Source organism: Biomphalaria glabrata, chromosome 17 (genome assembly GCF_947242115.1).
Source record: "Biomphalaria glabrata chromosome 17, xgBioGlab47.1, whole genome shotgun sequence".
NCBI lineage: Eukaryota > Metazoa > Mollusca > Gastropoda > Planorbidae > Biomphalaria > Biomphalaria glabrata.
Window position 1 is genome coordinate 15,484,835 of NC_074727.1, and position 16,821 is coordinate 15,501,655.

The following is a 16,821-nucleotide window of genomic DNA, read 5'->3' on the forward strand; positions in this document are numbered from 1 at the left end:
AAAAATTAATTTTTGTATTCATTTTGTTGTGTTTTTTTTTTTCTTTTGTATTTATTTCTATTTTGCAGATATATACATTAGAAAAAAAAAATTACACAAGGAAAATCAATGTTCAAGTCAGAAAATTGTGTAATATGGCATCAAGAAGTTCAGATTCTCATGTAATGTTAAGGGCCAATGACAGAAACACTTTATATATTTCTAAAAGCTTATGAAGTCTCTTATGTCATTGCTGGAACATATAAAGCATTGATCACCGTATAGAGGAATAATGAATCCCAATAGTCGAACTCTATGGCAAACTTGCGACATGCGTTGGGAAACACACACACACACCTCCATTATGTGGCTGTGATTTAGTTGGATAGTAAAGTCATGGATACAGACGGGAGAGGTGATGACAAGGTCAACTGTAGTCAATGAAGTAACGGCGATGTCAACCCTGAAAAAAAAATACGCTAAGTTTAAAAAAAAAATGGCTTCTCTAATGTACAGACAGATGTTATTTTTACCTGTGATTGTAAGGGTGAAAAGTTTCACAAGAATGAAGAACTTCGGAACAAAAGAAAAAAAAATGCTTTATGATATTAACTATATTCGTTTTGGGTGGGCCAACCATCTTGGTAATTACAAATAATGACTAGTGCTCTCTAGGGCATTAATACTTGTTTTTAAAATCTAAATTTATTTAAAATGTACCAATATTTCAGCAATTCTTTTCAAACATTATATATTTTGATACATAAAGTGAAAATCTAAATGCCTGCTTATATAGGCATCATTTAAACAGTGATATCAATTTTGTTTTTGTTCAGTTGGAAGCATTTTAGAATCAAGAGCGATAACGTTGGACTAGATCCAAATTTTACATTCCATGATTCTAATTATTTCGATATGAGTTAAGTAACCAAAGAAGGACGAGCATTAATTTTTGGATTTTATTGAGTGAATAGTTGTCATCGGACAAGGGAACTGCATCTGGTTAGTCTCAGTCTTACTTCGTACCAACTTACAGTTGAAAATATTATTTAACAGCTACATGTAACCAACAGCTCAAATTTAATCCGTATACGTGATTAAATGGATGTGTATGAATAGTTACATAGAGCTTTGTAATATGTTGGATGTATAAGGTATGATTAAGTACCATCACCTATCCCCTATTCCTAGTCTGTTGAACCGCTGGTGCACCACTCGAGATCTGTCAACCATTCCTCTTTGTTGTTGTTTTCTTGGATATAATATCATTCAATGACAAACCCGCGTCTATTCTTTGATGTTTTCTTGGATATAATATCATTCAATGACAAACCCGCGTCTATTCTTTGATGTTTTCTTGGATATAATATCATTCAATGACAAACCCGCGTCTATTCTTTGATGTTTTCTTGGATATAATATCATTCAATGACAAACCCGCGTCTATTCTTTGATGTTTTCTTGGATATAATATCATTCAATGACAAACCTGCGTCTATTCGTTGATGTTTTCTTGAATATAATATCATTCAATGACAAACCCGCCTCTATTCTTTGTTGTTTTATTGGATATAATATCATTCAATGACAAAACGCGTCTATTCTTTGATGTTTTCTTGGATATAATATCATTCAATGACAAACCCGCGTCTATTCTTTGATGTTTTCTTGGATATAATATCATTCAATGACAAACCCGCGTCTATTCTTTGATGTTTTCTTGGATATAATATCATTCAAGGACAAACCCGCGTCTATTCTTTGATGTTTTCTTGGATATAATATCATTCAATGACAAACCCGCGTCTATTCTTTGATGTTTTCTTGGATATAATATCATTCAATGACAAACCCGCGTCTATTCTTTGATGTTTTCTTGGATATAATATCATTCAATGACAAACCCGCGTCTATTCTTTGATGTTTTCTTGGATATAATATCATTCAATGACAAACCTGCGTCTATTCGTTGATGTTTTCTTGGATATAATATCATTCAATGACAAACCCGCGTCTATTCTTTGATGTTTTCTTGGATATAATATCATTCAATGACAAACCTGCGTCTATTCGTTGATGTTTTCTTGGATATAATATCATTCAATGACAAACCTGCGTCTATTCGTTGATGTTTTCTTGGATATAATATCATTCAATGACAAACCCGCGTCTATTCGTTGATGTTTTCTTAAATATATAGACCAAAATTGTCATTTAGGGGTGTATTTGTGGAATCTGGTGAAAGAATATTCTCGCGCCCCAAACTAATGAAGAATTACTTGAAGTCAACAATTCTCAATGATAAATTAAAACATTTGGTAATTCTTGCTATTGAGTGTGATCTATGAAGAAAACAGAATTATTATGATATCCTCAGATATACTGTATGACTTTGCTACACGCAAGGCTCGTAAAGTAGTTCTATACGTAGTAAAGAATGAATAAAATGCAAAGACGAATTTATTTTCTAATACAAACTCTCAAATTTCACTTATTATCCGCTTTCCTAACCAAACTTGGTCCCGCGAAATCCGTTACGCATAATGCCCCACAATAGTTAAGTCCGACCCTGCTATTTAGTGTCGGGTGAATTTACATAGTAGATTACTTGTTCTCTGTCAATTACTTCTTGGTCACAATGGTTAATTTTGGCGCTGCTATTTAGTGTTTGTAAAATGATTTACATGTTTCGGATATTCCTTCAGAGTTGAGGATAGTTTACTTCCTTGTCCAAACCTCCCGCATGACGAGGGGGGATGGAAGCGGGCAGGGTTTGACAGTCCAGCGCGCTGCCATCCGTAGCGACGTCTGAATACCACATGTTCCCCCCCCCCCCAAATTGTTTTTTCGTGGGGGGGACTATCCGCAGAAATAAGAGAGTGATTTTTTCCTTTACTTCTTGCTCGTCCAAGCTGTTGAGCGAAGAAGAGAATGATATATATATATATATAGATTGTTTATTCTAGCAGACGTGCAAGAAGGGAACTCATGGATATAATTCTCTAGTTACTTTACTGTCTTCTGATATAATTCTCTAGTTACTTTACTGTCTTCTGATGATGATTAGTCATCAATGCGAAGGAATTTTTTCTTATTATATATGAACACTTAATGGGTCTTAATACATCTCTTAGAACGGTACTGTCAGATAGATATCATACATTTCCGTAATTCCCAAGGCCTGTAAGGAAACATTCTGCTTGTTATTCTAGAATTACGTACTTTAATTGGTTTTTAGCTCTCGTGATTGCTATATACTCTTTTAACATTTGACAAGCTAGAAAAATATTCAATGATAATTACTGATGATATATAAAAATGGCCAGCCAAGTTGTACTCACAAATGCAAAGTTTGTATTTAAAGTGGCACCGGAATTGGGAAATCGGAAGCACAGGCTGGGAGGTTTAGACAGACTAATTGTGATCCTTTAAATTGGAAGCACAGGCTGGGACGTTTAGACAGACTGATTGTGATCCTCTAAATCGGAAGCACAGGCTGGGACGTTTAGACAGACTGATTGTGATCCTCTAAATCTGACGAATTATGGCAGTTAAACAGGGAAGAACATGCTACAGTTGCTAGGTACAGAACGGGACACTGTCCAATCGGAGCTTATTTTGCTAAATTTAAACTTAACTTCGACTCACGATGTAGACGCTGCCAGCACGACGTTGAAACGGTTAACCATCTGTTGTACGAGTGCGCGATACTACACACACCCCAAGATGGACATCTGAGTGAAAAAGACACTGGTACGCATGGTGAGCTGGCTCTGTCCGGAGACAGGGCAACTCTGCAACGAACTGCCGCTTTCCTTGGCCTTGCTATAAGAGAATAGATTTCTCAACACGGTGCCTTAGTGCAATGAGACTGACACGGTTTACAGCGTATAGAGAAAATTGTGTTACATGATATTGTAGGTGTATGGAATTCTAATTGCACAGATCTATTCTTCTTAGTCGAGATTGGATACAATGTTAAATGTGTGACAGGATCATACCAATTGATACAGTAACATTCATTTAAAATTTTGTTTGTATTTTGTTTGTTTATATATATATATATATATATATATATATATATATATATAGATAGATAGATAGAAAGATAGATAGATAGATAGATAGATAGATAGATAGATAGATAGATAGATAGATAGAAAGATAGATAGAGATATATATATAATATAGCATGGGCGTAGCCAGGATTTTTTTTCGGGGGAGGGGGGTTTGGGGGGGGGAGATTTTTTCCACCCTCCCCCCCCCGCGAAATTTTTTAAAATATGTATACATGTGTGTGTGTGTGTACATAATCTTTTTTACATCCTGATCCATCATTCTTTCAGAAGACGTTTATTGTGCCATAGAATATGTTCTTCCTGGAGTTAGTGGAAAAAATGTAGACTCTCCGCCATTGCCAGCAAGGGGGTCTGGAGGAGCGCTAAGAGCTCCCCGCAGCGCGCGGCGAAGCCCGGCCGCCAAGCACTATTTCTGGTATTGAAAGCCAACAAAATGCATATTCTGAGGTATCTACAGTGCATTTTCCTGCTATTTAAAAAGTTTTATTTCAAAAACCTAATGTGCTATTCTTACTGACTTAGACCCTACCGCGCCGTTCGGCTCATTGGGCGGCAAGCTGTTTCCACAAAAATCTGTTACTGGTAATGTCTGAAGCCTCTTACCACTTGCTCTAAGGACCTCCATGAATGTGTGGCGCCAAGTTGTACTAGGATGTCATCGCAACTCTTCTTATGCGTAATTCATTTTGTCGGAGAACATGTCCCGCAAACCTCATGCGACGCTCTGTCACAATCTTACTAAAGTGTCAACTCCCAGTTCGGCATAGGATTTCCTTGATTTAGAGCCCATCTCTATAACGGACTCCTAAGAGCCGTCTTAGCTATCTTTGTTGAGCCACATTTAGTGATTTTCAATTTTGGCAGAGGACTATTTACTTCACTTTATTAATGGAGCCCCCGCCACTGGTGAAATGTGTAACCTCTCTTGAATACGCTCTTGGAATTAAGTGACTGTAGTTTGCTTTATATATTTATATCGAAAGGGGAAGTTTTATCGTCAATATCATCTGTTGGGGGTTTTAAACTAAAAAATCTCAGTATTTTTTTTTTAATTCAAAACCCCATTTAGCTACGGTCATAGAATTTAGTAACTGTAGTTTGCTTTAGAATAATATTGAAGATAGAGGTTTTCCACCTCAAAACGCTCTGTATGGGGATTTTAAACTCAAAACTATCTGGAGGGGTTTTAAACTTTAAAAAAAAAGCCATCTGTAGGAGAGGGATTTAAACTCAAAACCCCCAATTGGCTTGACTAAGCTCAAATAATTTTAGTGTGAAATTTGCTTTTTTTTTATATTGAAGAGGTATTTTTTAGCAACAAACTCCCCTGAAGAGGAGTTTAAACTCAAAACCCCTTTTGGCAACGCTCATAGCATTTTGAGTGTGTAATTTGCTTTTTTCTTACATTGAAGATGTATTTTTTAGCTTCAAACCCCGCTTGCGGGGGGTTTAAACTCAAAACTGAGTCAAACCCATTTAGCTACACTCATAACATTTTGAGTGCGTAATTTGCTTTTTTTTATACCGCGTATTGAAGAGGTATTTTTTAGCTTTAAACCCTACTTAAGAGGGGGGAGGTAAATTCAAAACCTCTTTGGCTACGCTCATAGAATTTCGAGTGCGTAATTTTCTTTTTTTTATATTGAAGTGAGGGTTTATCGTAATTTTGGAGGGGGTTTTAAAATCAAAATCTTTCTTAACTGTGCTCTTGGCATTAGGGGATTGTCGTTTGCATTTTTTTGTTTTGTTTTATAGAAGAGGAGGATTTAACTGCAAAAAACCCTGGTAAAGGGTTTTAAACTCAAAACCCCCTGGTAGTTTTTTTTTTTAACTCGAACCCCCTGGTAGGGGGTTTTAAACTCAAAACCCCCTGGTAGGGGGTTTTAAACTGAAAACTACATTGGCTGTGCTGAGGCAAGTGATGGTTTAGTATTAAAATCTCACCTAAAATAAACAAAATCAAAGCAAAAAAATCAGTCACTAAATTCCGATCTCCCCCTGCGGGGGTTGGGGGATTTCATTTCGGGGGGGGGGGGTTGAACCCCAAGGAACCCCCCCCCTGGCTACGCCCATGTAATATAGATATATATAGATAGATAGATATGTCCTTATTTTAAAGTCAGCACTCCAATCCTTTTTGTAAAGAAAGGGAGGTTAAAACAAACGAATTCTATTATGGATGTTTATTCTCTGCATTCTCTCCCCTTTTTTTCATTGCGGATGAAATGGAAGAAGAAAAGGAAGTCTGGATTTGATTATCTGTTCTGGTGTGCGTCTCTTTAAGTGTGCATGTGTTGGGTTCTGGTGAGAAGGGGGGGGGGTCATTCTTGGATTTAGGAGCAGAAGAAAACGAACCTCCTCCAATATTGCCACAACTAGCGAAAGTTAGGGATAATCTTGTGGGAATTTTCCCCGTCTGATTTGTATTTTCTTCTGGATCAATGCTTTATTTTCAGCTTTACTGCTCAAGGTCAAGGTAAGATCTATTCTCAAATGAATCGTTTGAAACGAATGTTTTCTAAGGATATAGATCTAGAGTTAGAATTTCTTGCACTACTAGTAACTAATGGGTTAAAGGATGAGGGATAGAATGAGAGAGAGAGAGAGGAAAAAAAAAGAGGGATACAAGAAAAGAGAATGAGAGCGGTGGTTGAGTGGTAAAGCACTTAGCTTCCAAACCGAGGAGTCCCCGGGTTCGAAACCTGGTGAAGACTGGAATTTTTAATTTCCGGATCTCTAGGGCGCCTTTGAATCCACCCAGCTGTAATGGGTACCTTACATTAGTTGTGGAAAGGTAAAGGCGGTTGGTCGTTGTGCTGCCAGATGACACCCTCGTTAACCGTGGGCCACAGAAACAGACGACCTTTACATTCTCTGCCCCATAGATCGCAAGGTATGAAAAGGGAAACTTTACTTTACATGGGAAAAGAGAGAGAGAGAGAGAATTAGCGAGAAGGAGATAGTGAGATAGAAACAGAAAGGTTTAAAACCGGAATGTGTTTGTATATATCTTATTGCGCCTTGGCGAGGCAGCTCTATAACAGAAAGAGAGAAAGAGAAAAGAAAGTAGAAAACATTGTTTAGAGTAAGAAACATTTGGTAGAGCGATTAAAGAGACAGAATTCAATAAAATTACATTGACATCAGAAGATTTCATAAAACCGATTCCGTAGCAACACTTTAATTTAGCTGTTGGACGAGTCTTAAATTATTTTACGTTACTGTTAATAAAATAACCAGACGCTGAGAATTACAATCCATGTAACAGACTTTGTATTTTGGCACAGCTTTCAACGTCAACGCGGATGTAGACAGAGGAGCAAGGGAACTTTTATCTGGAACATTTTAATCCAGTTCCAGCTACAAGTCTTTATGTTCTACTCTTCTCTCGCTCATACTCTCCACTTCGGCTTTCACTCTCATATTTATCTGTGACTTCACCCCGTTAGATGACTTTACTATACAGTCTATCCCCATTACATGACTTTACCATACAGTCTATACCCATTACATGACTTTACCATACAGTCTATACCCATAACAAGACTTTACCATACATTCTATCCCCATCTAATGACTTTACCATACAGTCTATCCCCATCTAATGACTTTACCATACAGTCTATAGTCTATCCCCATTAGATGACTTTACCATACAGTCTATTCCCATTACATGACTTTACCATACAGTCTATACCCATAACAAGACTTTACCAAACAGTCTATCCCCATCTAATGACTTTACCATACAGTCTATCCCCATCTAATGACTTTACCATATAGTCTATAGTCTATCCCCATCTAATGACTTTACCATACAGTCTATCCCCATCTAATGACTTTACCATACAGTCTATCCCCATTAGATGACTTTACCATACAGTCTATTCCCATTAGATGACTTTACCATACAGTCTATCCCCATCTAATGACTTTACCATACAGTCTATCCCCATCACATGACTTTACCATACAGTTTATACCCATTAGATGACTTTACCATACAGTCTATCCCCATTAGATGACTTTACTACTATACAGTCTTCTTATCTTATCATATCATATCTTATCTTATCTTATCTTATAAAATACAGACGTTACTTCAAAAAAGAAGATGATTACGTCCTACGCGTCATGCATCTAGTCATGCATGTTAACCAAAGACTTAAATTCAAGTCACTGGTTTTCCTGGCTGGCTCAGGCAACCCATTCCATGCTCTAATAGCACTAGGGAAGAAGGAGCATTCGTACAAATTTGTCCTAGCTTAATATGGAACGAGGAATGTGCCTTTATCTTTGTGTCTTCCAGAGTAGTTTATTAGGTTTTGTTTTTGTATTTGAAGATTCTGGTTCAGTGTTTTATCCATGGTATAATGGCTACTTTACATTTAAGATGTATTTACTATAGAGTCTATCTCCCTTAGATGGTTTCACTATAGAGTCTATCTCCCTTAGATGGTTTTACTGTACAGTATATCTCGCGAAACAACAACGTTAAAAATGTGAAGTATGTACCGGAGGTGGGGGGGGGGCGCTATTTTCTGTCTCGATCTGTAGTAAAAAAAAAAAAAAGATCAGAACGCGCCCTGAAGGTCAAGCGAATATTTATTTTTGCTTTATACTGCACGGCACATATGCCATGGGAGGTTTAACCTCGCCCTAGGTCTAGTGGTCAAAACGATGGTCAGTGTGTGTACGTTCTGTTCCCGAGCGAGCAACATGGGGAAGCAATGACTTTATGAAAAGACCAAATGGTCAGGGCTTTTATCCTATGTTCTATATGAAGAAAATAATATACACAAAATTTATGTACACAAACAAGCAATTCTAATCTCTATGGAGTTATTGACGACTCACTGATCTTGACTGATTGGGTTCGGGATGAAACTCTTCTGGATATCTACGCCACAGATTTGTTTTATACTGTTTTATTATGTTTTATAACATTCACATTTCTCCGAAGATCCAAAAATACAGGAATAAAAAACGTAATACTAACATTTGATAAACACTTTAGGAGGGAAAGAAAGGATATAAATAATAAGGAAAGAATTCACCTCCTCCAACGATGGATTTAGTCAAATAGAGATACATTTGTTGATGCAGTCAAATGAAAATACACTGGACCCTTGATAGTACTATGGCTAAAAGGTTGGGGGGGGGGGGCGTGTCGGAGTAACACAAACGAAAATGTCACCAAAGTTTCGCTGCACTTCAGAGAATTTAACCGTAGAAATAAACATTAAACTTATGAATAGTTATATAATCGCTTAGACTTTCAAGACTAAAATATAAATAATTAACAATAGAGAAAGACACTCCTCATTATGGGGATATTGCCGTCATTTAAGTTTTTTTTTTCTATTGGTGTCTGTCTGGTAAAAATGTTGAACATGTTACTGCTCAAGTTGAAGTTTACACAAGTATCTTTTGTACCTAGCAAAAGACGAATCATAAAAAAAAATAAAAAAATTGTAAATTAATTATAAATTAATTATTAGTAATTAACTATATTGTTTGATATCGAAAAGGGCAAATGATTCTACATTATTGATACCTCTATATATAAAAGTGGAGTTATCCCCTTAGGTAAGCTTCTTTCTCTCCTTTATTATTTTTCCACGCTTCGAAGTTCTTCTTCTTTTAGCTCATTACTATTTCACTACCCTGTTATGATTAAGCTTCAATAGCTTTGTTCTTTGTTATCAGAAAATGTTTGTATTTTGGTATAGAATTAAAGTGGAATGCATGCTCTTTTTTATACAACACTAAGTCAAGTTTATAAAATTAAATTTTAATTTAATTTAATGAGTTCAAATCAACGATGGGATCGTCGATTAGGAGAGAAAGAGTTAAAATTGTTATTTTTATATTTTGCTGGTTCCTAATGTCCTAAACGGTAGGTCGCCCATGAAGCGAAGGAATGGTAGTGGACGTTTCATTTTCTCGTCACGGTCATGCCTCTTAATTAGTTCCCAGTTTTTTACAGGAAGAGATCATTTGTTATGCTTTCGTTTGCCAGTTGTTTTTATCCATCATACCAGACGTCACAAAAGCTTCAATATTAAAAGTTGGCAGGTAAGCTGTCATAGAGTATTGACAGAAAGACAGTCTGAGAACAAATCACCATTTAGCACATTTAGCACCATTTAGCACATCAAGACATATACTAATAGAAGCGAGACGTGCTTGTTACCAAACACGTCTGCAGAGCACGAATAACATCGTCCATCTCGTCAGATTACTGTGTTGAATTACATAGTGTCCAACTTTCAACAGGCAACTTTTCACAGTCGCTTTCATGGCCTTCATAGGGTACTTTTGTTTTGCATGTGTACCTTGCAGGTTAATGCATGTTGAATGTACATGCATGGTAATACTTATCTTCAAGATTGTTTCTTGGTTCTGCGCGCTTTTAATAGGAGAGTTCCGACCACTGGCGGATCCAGGGGAGGAGGGCGGTAGGGGCAATCGCCCCCCACCCACTAGGCCGACCCCCCCCCCGAAGGGGGGGGCGGACGAATTTTAGTATAGAATTCACACAATTTGTATACAAATTTATTACTTATGTTAATAATATATACTAATTATTTATATTTCAACCTATTTTTTATTATTTCGCCCCCTCCTCTAGTATGTTGACCGATTTGGTGGGGTCGGGAGGGGGCAATGGTATCAATACCGCCCCCCCCATACACTTTCGAGTGGGGGGGGGGGCGGTCCAATTTATTTGTAGAAATCACAGCTTGCTAACAGAATCAATTAAATATCTATATGATTAAAACTTGTTATTGAAATTTTAACCGATCTTTATATTATGTCGTTCCCTGTTTACCGGGTTGGGGGGGGGGGGCGAATACCTCTACTGCCCTTCCCACCTAAACCATTTGAGTGGGGGGGGGCGGTCCTACTTTTATGGAGAAATCATAGTTTGTGAACAAAATTAGTTGAATTAATCTATCAATTTTATATTATGTCGCTCCCTTTCTAGTATCTTGGTCGATTCGGTGGGGTTGGGGGGGAGGGCGATTGCATGTACTGCCCTTCCCACTCTAGCCCTCTGAGTGGGGGGGGGGGGCGGTCCTATTTTTGTGGAGAATCATAGTTTGTGAACAAAATTAGTTGAATATCTATATAATATAAACTACGTACTGATATGTGAACCCATTGTATATTATGTCGTACCATACTCTAATCTCAAATTTTATCATTAGTAAATTTAAAGGAAAAAGGGTTGCACCAGGTGGGAAGGGCGATATATGCAATTGCATTTCCCCCATCGGACAAACCAATACTTTTTCTTTTAGTATTATAGTTTAGAAATTACAAAATGTAAAAAATCTTTCACTAATATAATTTATATATACTATAAATTAAATTCTTATATCGAGTCGCCCTACTTTTTTTTTTATTCTTTAATGCCAAATGCAATCTTTAGCAGAAATTATTAAAGGAGCGAGGATTAATCGTTTTCATTCTACCGCCCCTCCCATTTCCAGAGTTTATGTAATTTCACATGAATTTATCATAATTATTTTAAGAAAGACTTTGCATTGGAAAAGTTAGAATTCAAATGAAATTTTTCACTTTAAGAATCATGATTGAGATGAGTTCTAAACCAAAAAAAAGATACATTTATAGTCGCCTTTTCCCAACCTTTACTCAATCGGATATTTTTCTAGTTAAATAAATTTGGGACTATAACTCACAACTTATACTACAATGTTATTGAATATTATTTATCGAATAATTTTTTTTCGGCGGCGATCCTCAAAGCCAAAATCTAAATATGTGGGGTATCTTATCTTTTCAAGGAACAAATCTGTTTTATTTGCAATGTATTAAGGGCCTATAAATTCATATTAGAATATCTTTCAAGTACAATATTATTCAAAAGGTCCTTTTTTTTAATAGTATGAATAATGAGCTTTAGGTCAGGAGAATGCGTTTCTGCAGTGAAAAATGCCAGAAATTGCTTTTGGCGTCGGGGCTTCGCCCAGAACTCCATTGATGAATAATGAGCTGTAGATGTCAGGAAAATGCGTTTCTGCAGTGAAGAATGCAATAAAACGCTTTTGTCCTTTCGGGCTTCGCCCCGAACTCCATTGATGAATAATAAGCGTAGATGTCAGGAGAATGCGTTTCTGCAGTAAAGAATACAAGAAAATGCTTTTAGCGTCGGGGCTTCGCCCCGAACTCCATTGATGAATAATAAGCGTAGATGTCAGGAGAATGCGTTTCTGCAGTAAAGAATACAAGAAAATGCTTTTAGCGTCGGGGCTTCGCCCCGAACTCCATTGATGAATAATAAGCGTAGATGTCAGGAGAATGCGTTTCTTCAGTTAAGAATGCAAGAAAACGCTTTTAGCGTCGGGGCTTCGCCCCGAACTTCATTGATGAATAATAAGCTGTAGATGTCAGGAGAATGCGTTTCTGTAGTGAAGAATAGAAGAAAATGCTTTTGTCGTCGGGGCTTCGCCCCGAACTTCATTAATGAATGATGAGCTGTAGATGTCAGGAGAATGCGTTTCTTCAGTGAAGAATGCAAGAAAACGCTTTTGTCGTCGGGGCTTTGCCCCAAGCCCCACTAGGGAACCTTATAGCGTTGCCCCACTTTTTCGTCGAAGGTTGAGAAATGCTGCTTTTTAAAATGCTCATATATATATATATATATATATATATATATATATATATATATATATGTGTGTGTGTGTGTGTGTGTGTGTGTGTGTGTGTGTGTGTATGTGTGTTCTGTACACACGTTTATGCATAGGGTTAGTGTTTACTGGGCGTTAGGGTTAGGGATTTGAAAAAAATCGCCCCCCCCCCACTCCAAAGTTCTGGATCCGCTAGTGGTTCCGACGAGACAGCGTGCCGCTCTTTCTTCTTAGCCGGAGTTTGTGTGGAACTCCGCCTTAAGAGAGAAGTGGGAAACCTTTGTTAAGCGCTCCTCACTCCCCCACGGTATTTGTCTAGACGCAAGTTAAGGTTTAGTTAGGTTTCAGTTTAATACTGTCTAAGAGTTATGAGCTTATCTGTGTCTATGGCCGACGGTCACTTGGGTGGACTCAGGGTCGTCCTAAAGGTAACGAAGTTAGAAAATTCAGTCTTCGCCGGGGTTAGAACTCAAGACTTCTCGGAATGGAAGCCAAAAGCTTTACCACTCAGCCACCAAGCCCAAGCGTTATGAGTACATATATAGAGGAAAGTAAGAGCAGAGAAAACAAGAGGAAAACAATATTTTTTTTTTAATTGTGACGATACGAAACTTGGATACAAAAGTTTGTTGAGTTTTCCCAGCAAGCGTGGGAAACATTTCTTTTGTTTGGCTTATTCATCATTTTCTTGTCCACCCATAACTACATTTGTCTATAATCTATCTTTCCTCGTCAAGATAAAGGTACTGGCTCTCACGGGAGGAAACTCGACTTAAAACATAAATTAGCTTCTCTAGGGTTAAGTTTTACTTATGGAGCCGCTGGACTGGTGACCAACGACACAAAAGACGCAAAGGTGTGACCGGAGCCGATCACACCGATCATTTCTCGGTTATATTGGGTTTTTTTCATCAGTTATCTTGTGTAAACTTTTAGCCATTAAATCATTTTAATTTATAAATTTAACAAACTGGTCTGTTCTTACTATTAGTTGCGGTGTGCGATTTTTTTTTTGGCATGCTCTTTATATGGACTTCTAGATCTAATACTAAACCTTAAGTTCCGATTTAGAACTGTTAAGATCTAGTCTGGATTCAGGTTTCTGCCGTTAAAAAAAAAAAGGGAAAGAGATTACATTTAATGACGTATGTCTTTGAAGCGATCTTGTAAGCTTGCAAGTGAAACAAAATGAGAATGCTTGTTTGGGTACTATGAAAATATATATTGAAAATACTGTGAAAATCTTGTGAAAATACTGCAAAAAATACTATGAGAATACTTCGAAAATACTTTGAAAGTACTGCAAAAATAATTTGAAAATACTTCGAAAATACTTTGAAAATACTGTAAAAATACTTTTAAAATACTGCAAAAATACTGTAAAAATACTGTGAAAATACTTCGAAAGTACTTTGAAAATATTGTGAAAATACTTCGAAAATGCTTTGAAAATACTTTTAAAATACTGTGAAAATTCTGTGAACGAAAAGTCTGTGAAAATAGTAATAATGACTCACTTAAATTTAGCGGAACCAAGACGGAACGAAGACAGGTGGCTACAGAGTAAGAATCCCGGACATGCTAAGGATCGTACCATTGAACTGGACCTTGTTAGTGGTCAGCAGCCCGGATTGAGCGATAGCATGCCCTTATCTTAAACCACTGTCAAGCCCGTGGGAGGAAATGTGGGGAAAGGATGTTAATGAATAGGTGGGGGGGGGGGCGATGGAAGACTATGGAAAGAGACACTTCATGGGGGAGGCGATGGAAGACTATGGAAAGAGACACTTCATGGGGGGGGGGCGATGGAAGACTATGGAAAGAGACACTTCATGGGGGGGGCGATGGAAGACTATGGAAAGAGACACTTCATGGGGGGGGGCGATGGAAGACTATGGAAAGAGACACTTCATGGGGGGGGGGGGCGATGGAAGACTATGGAAAGAGACACTTCATGGGGGGGGGGCGATTGAAGACTATGGAAAGAGACACTTCATGGGGGGGGGCGATGGAAGACTATGGAAAGAGACACTTCATGGGGGGGGGCGATGGAAGACTATGGAAAGAGACACTTCATGGGGGGGGGCGATGAAAGACTATGGGAAGAGACACTTCATGGGGGGGCGATGGAAGACTATGGAAAGAGACACTTCATGGGGGGGGCGATGGAAGACTATGGAAAGAGACACTTCATGGGGGGGGCGATGGAAGACTATGGGAAGAGACACTTCATGGGGGGGGCGATGGAAGACTATGGAAAGAGACACTTCATGGGGGGGCGATGGAAGACTATGGAAAGAGACACATCATAAAGATGGGATGGGGGGGGGGAATTGGAGAGATGGACAGGGTATGCAAACTATGCTAATGAGATGGACATGGTATGCAAACTATGCTAATGAGATGGACAGGGTATGCAAACTATGCTAATGAGATGGACAGTGTATGCAAATCATGTTAAGAGATGGACATGGTATGCAAACTATGCTAATGAGATGGACAGTGTATGCAAACCATGTTAAGAGATGGACAGGGTATGCAAACTATGCTAATGAGATGGACACGGTATGCAAACTATGCTAATGAGATGGACACGGTATGTAAACTGTGCTAATGAGATGGACACGGTATGCAAACTATGCTAATGGGATGGACAATGTATGCAAACTATGCTAATGAGATGGACAGGGTATGCAAACTATGCTAATGAGATGGACATGGTATGCAAACTATGCTAATGAGATGGACAGGGTATGCAAACTATGCTAATGAGATGGACAGTGTATGCAAATCATGTTAAGAGATGGACATGGTATGCAAACTATGCTAATGAGATGGACAGTGTATGCAAACCATGTTAAGAGATGGACAGGGTATGCAAACTATGCTAATGAGATGGACACGGTATGCAAACTATGCTAATGAGATGGACACGGTATGTAAACTGTGCTAATGAGATGGACACGGTATGCAAACTATGCTAATGGGATGGACAATGTATGCAAACTATGCTAATGAGATGGACAGGGTATGCAAACTATGCTAATGAGATGGACACGGTATGCAAACTATGCTAATGAGATGAAAGCAAGACGTACATGCTCTGGCTCTGATGTCCAGATGCTAGAGAGTGCTTACGGGACGCTGAGAGTTATAGACTTGAATGATAAGGTAGCTTCAAGTTACAATGGCGTCTTTATTTTGAGTATTCAACAAAAACTTGAACGTTACATAATTAACGTAACGAATCATGCAAGCTACATAGTTTTACATGAATTAAACCACCATGGAGTGAAGGCTTACTTAAATCTTACTTTTATATCACTATTACAACGATGAAGTGTTAATATTGAGTCAATGCAGTCACTGCAACTGAGATTTCTTTCTATCTCACTAATTTCTTTCACTATTTTCTCTGTCCATTTTATCTCACTATTTTCTATGTTCATTCTATCTCACTTTTTTTGTCTACTCTATCTCTCTATTTTCTATGTCTACTCTATGATGACTCTATCTCACTATTATCTATGTCTACACTATCTCACTATTATCTATGTCTACTCTATCTCACTATTATCTATGTCTACTCTATCTCACTATTATCTATGCCTACTCTATCTCTCTATTATCTATGCCTACTCTATCTCTCTATTATCTATGCTTACTCTATCTCACTATTATCTATGTCTACTCTATCTCACTATTATCTATGCCTACTCTATCTCTCTATTATCTATGTCTACTCTATCTCTCTATTATCTATGCCTACTCTATCTCTCTATTATCTATTTCTACTCTATCTCTCTATTATCTATGTCTACTCTATCTCACTATTATCTATGTCTACTCTATCTCTCTATTATCTATGTCTACTCTATCTCTCTATTATCTATGTCTACTCTGTCTCTATATTATCTATGCCTACTCTATCTCTCTATTATCTATGTCTACTCTATCTCTCTATTATCTATGTCTACTCTATCTCTATTATCTATGTCTACTCTATCTCTCTATTATCTATGTCTACTCTATCTCTCTATTATCTATGTCTACTCTATATCTCTATTATCTATGTCTACTCTATCTCTCTATTATCTATGTCTACT

The 16,821-nt window shown here is 37.7% G+C and overlaps 1 protein-coding gene across 1 annotated transcript in view; it reads left to right on the plus strand.

Annotated features, from left to right (window-relative positions):
• The first annotated feature begins 6,392 nt into the window (after nt 1-6,392).
• LOC106055582 (solute carrier organic anion transporter family member 4A1-like) overlaps nt 6,393-16,821 on the plus strand; it is a 102,864-nt gene continuing 92,435 nt past the window's right edge. The window contains exon 1 of the mRNA XM_056014878.1: nt 6,393-6,534. The gene's annotated coding sequence lies outside the window, so the exon portion shown is untranslated. The remainder of the gene's footprint in view (nt 6,535-16,821) is intronic.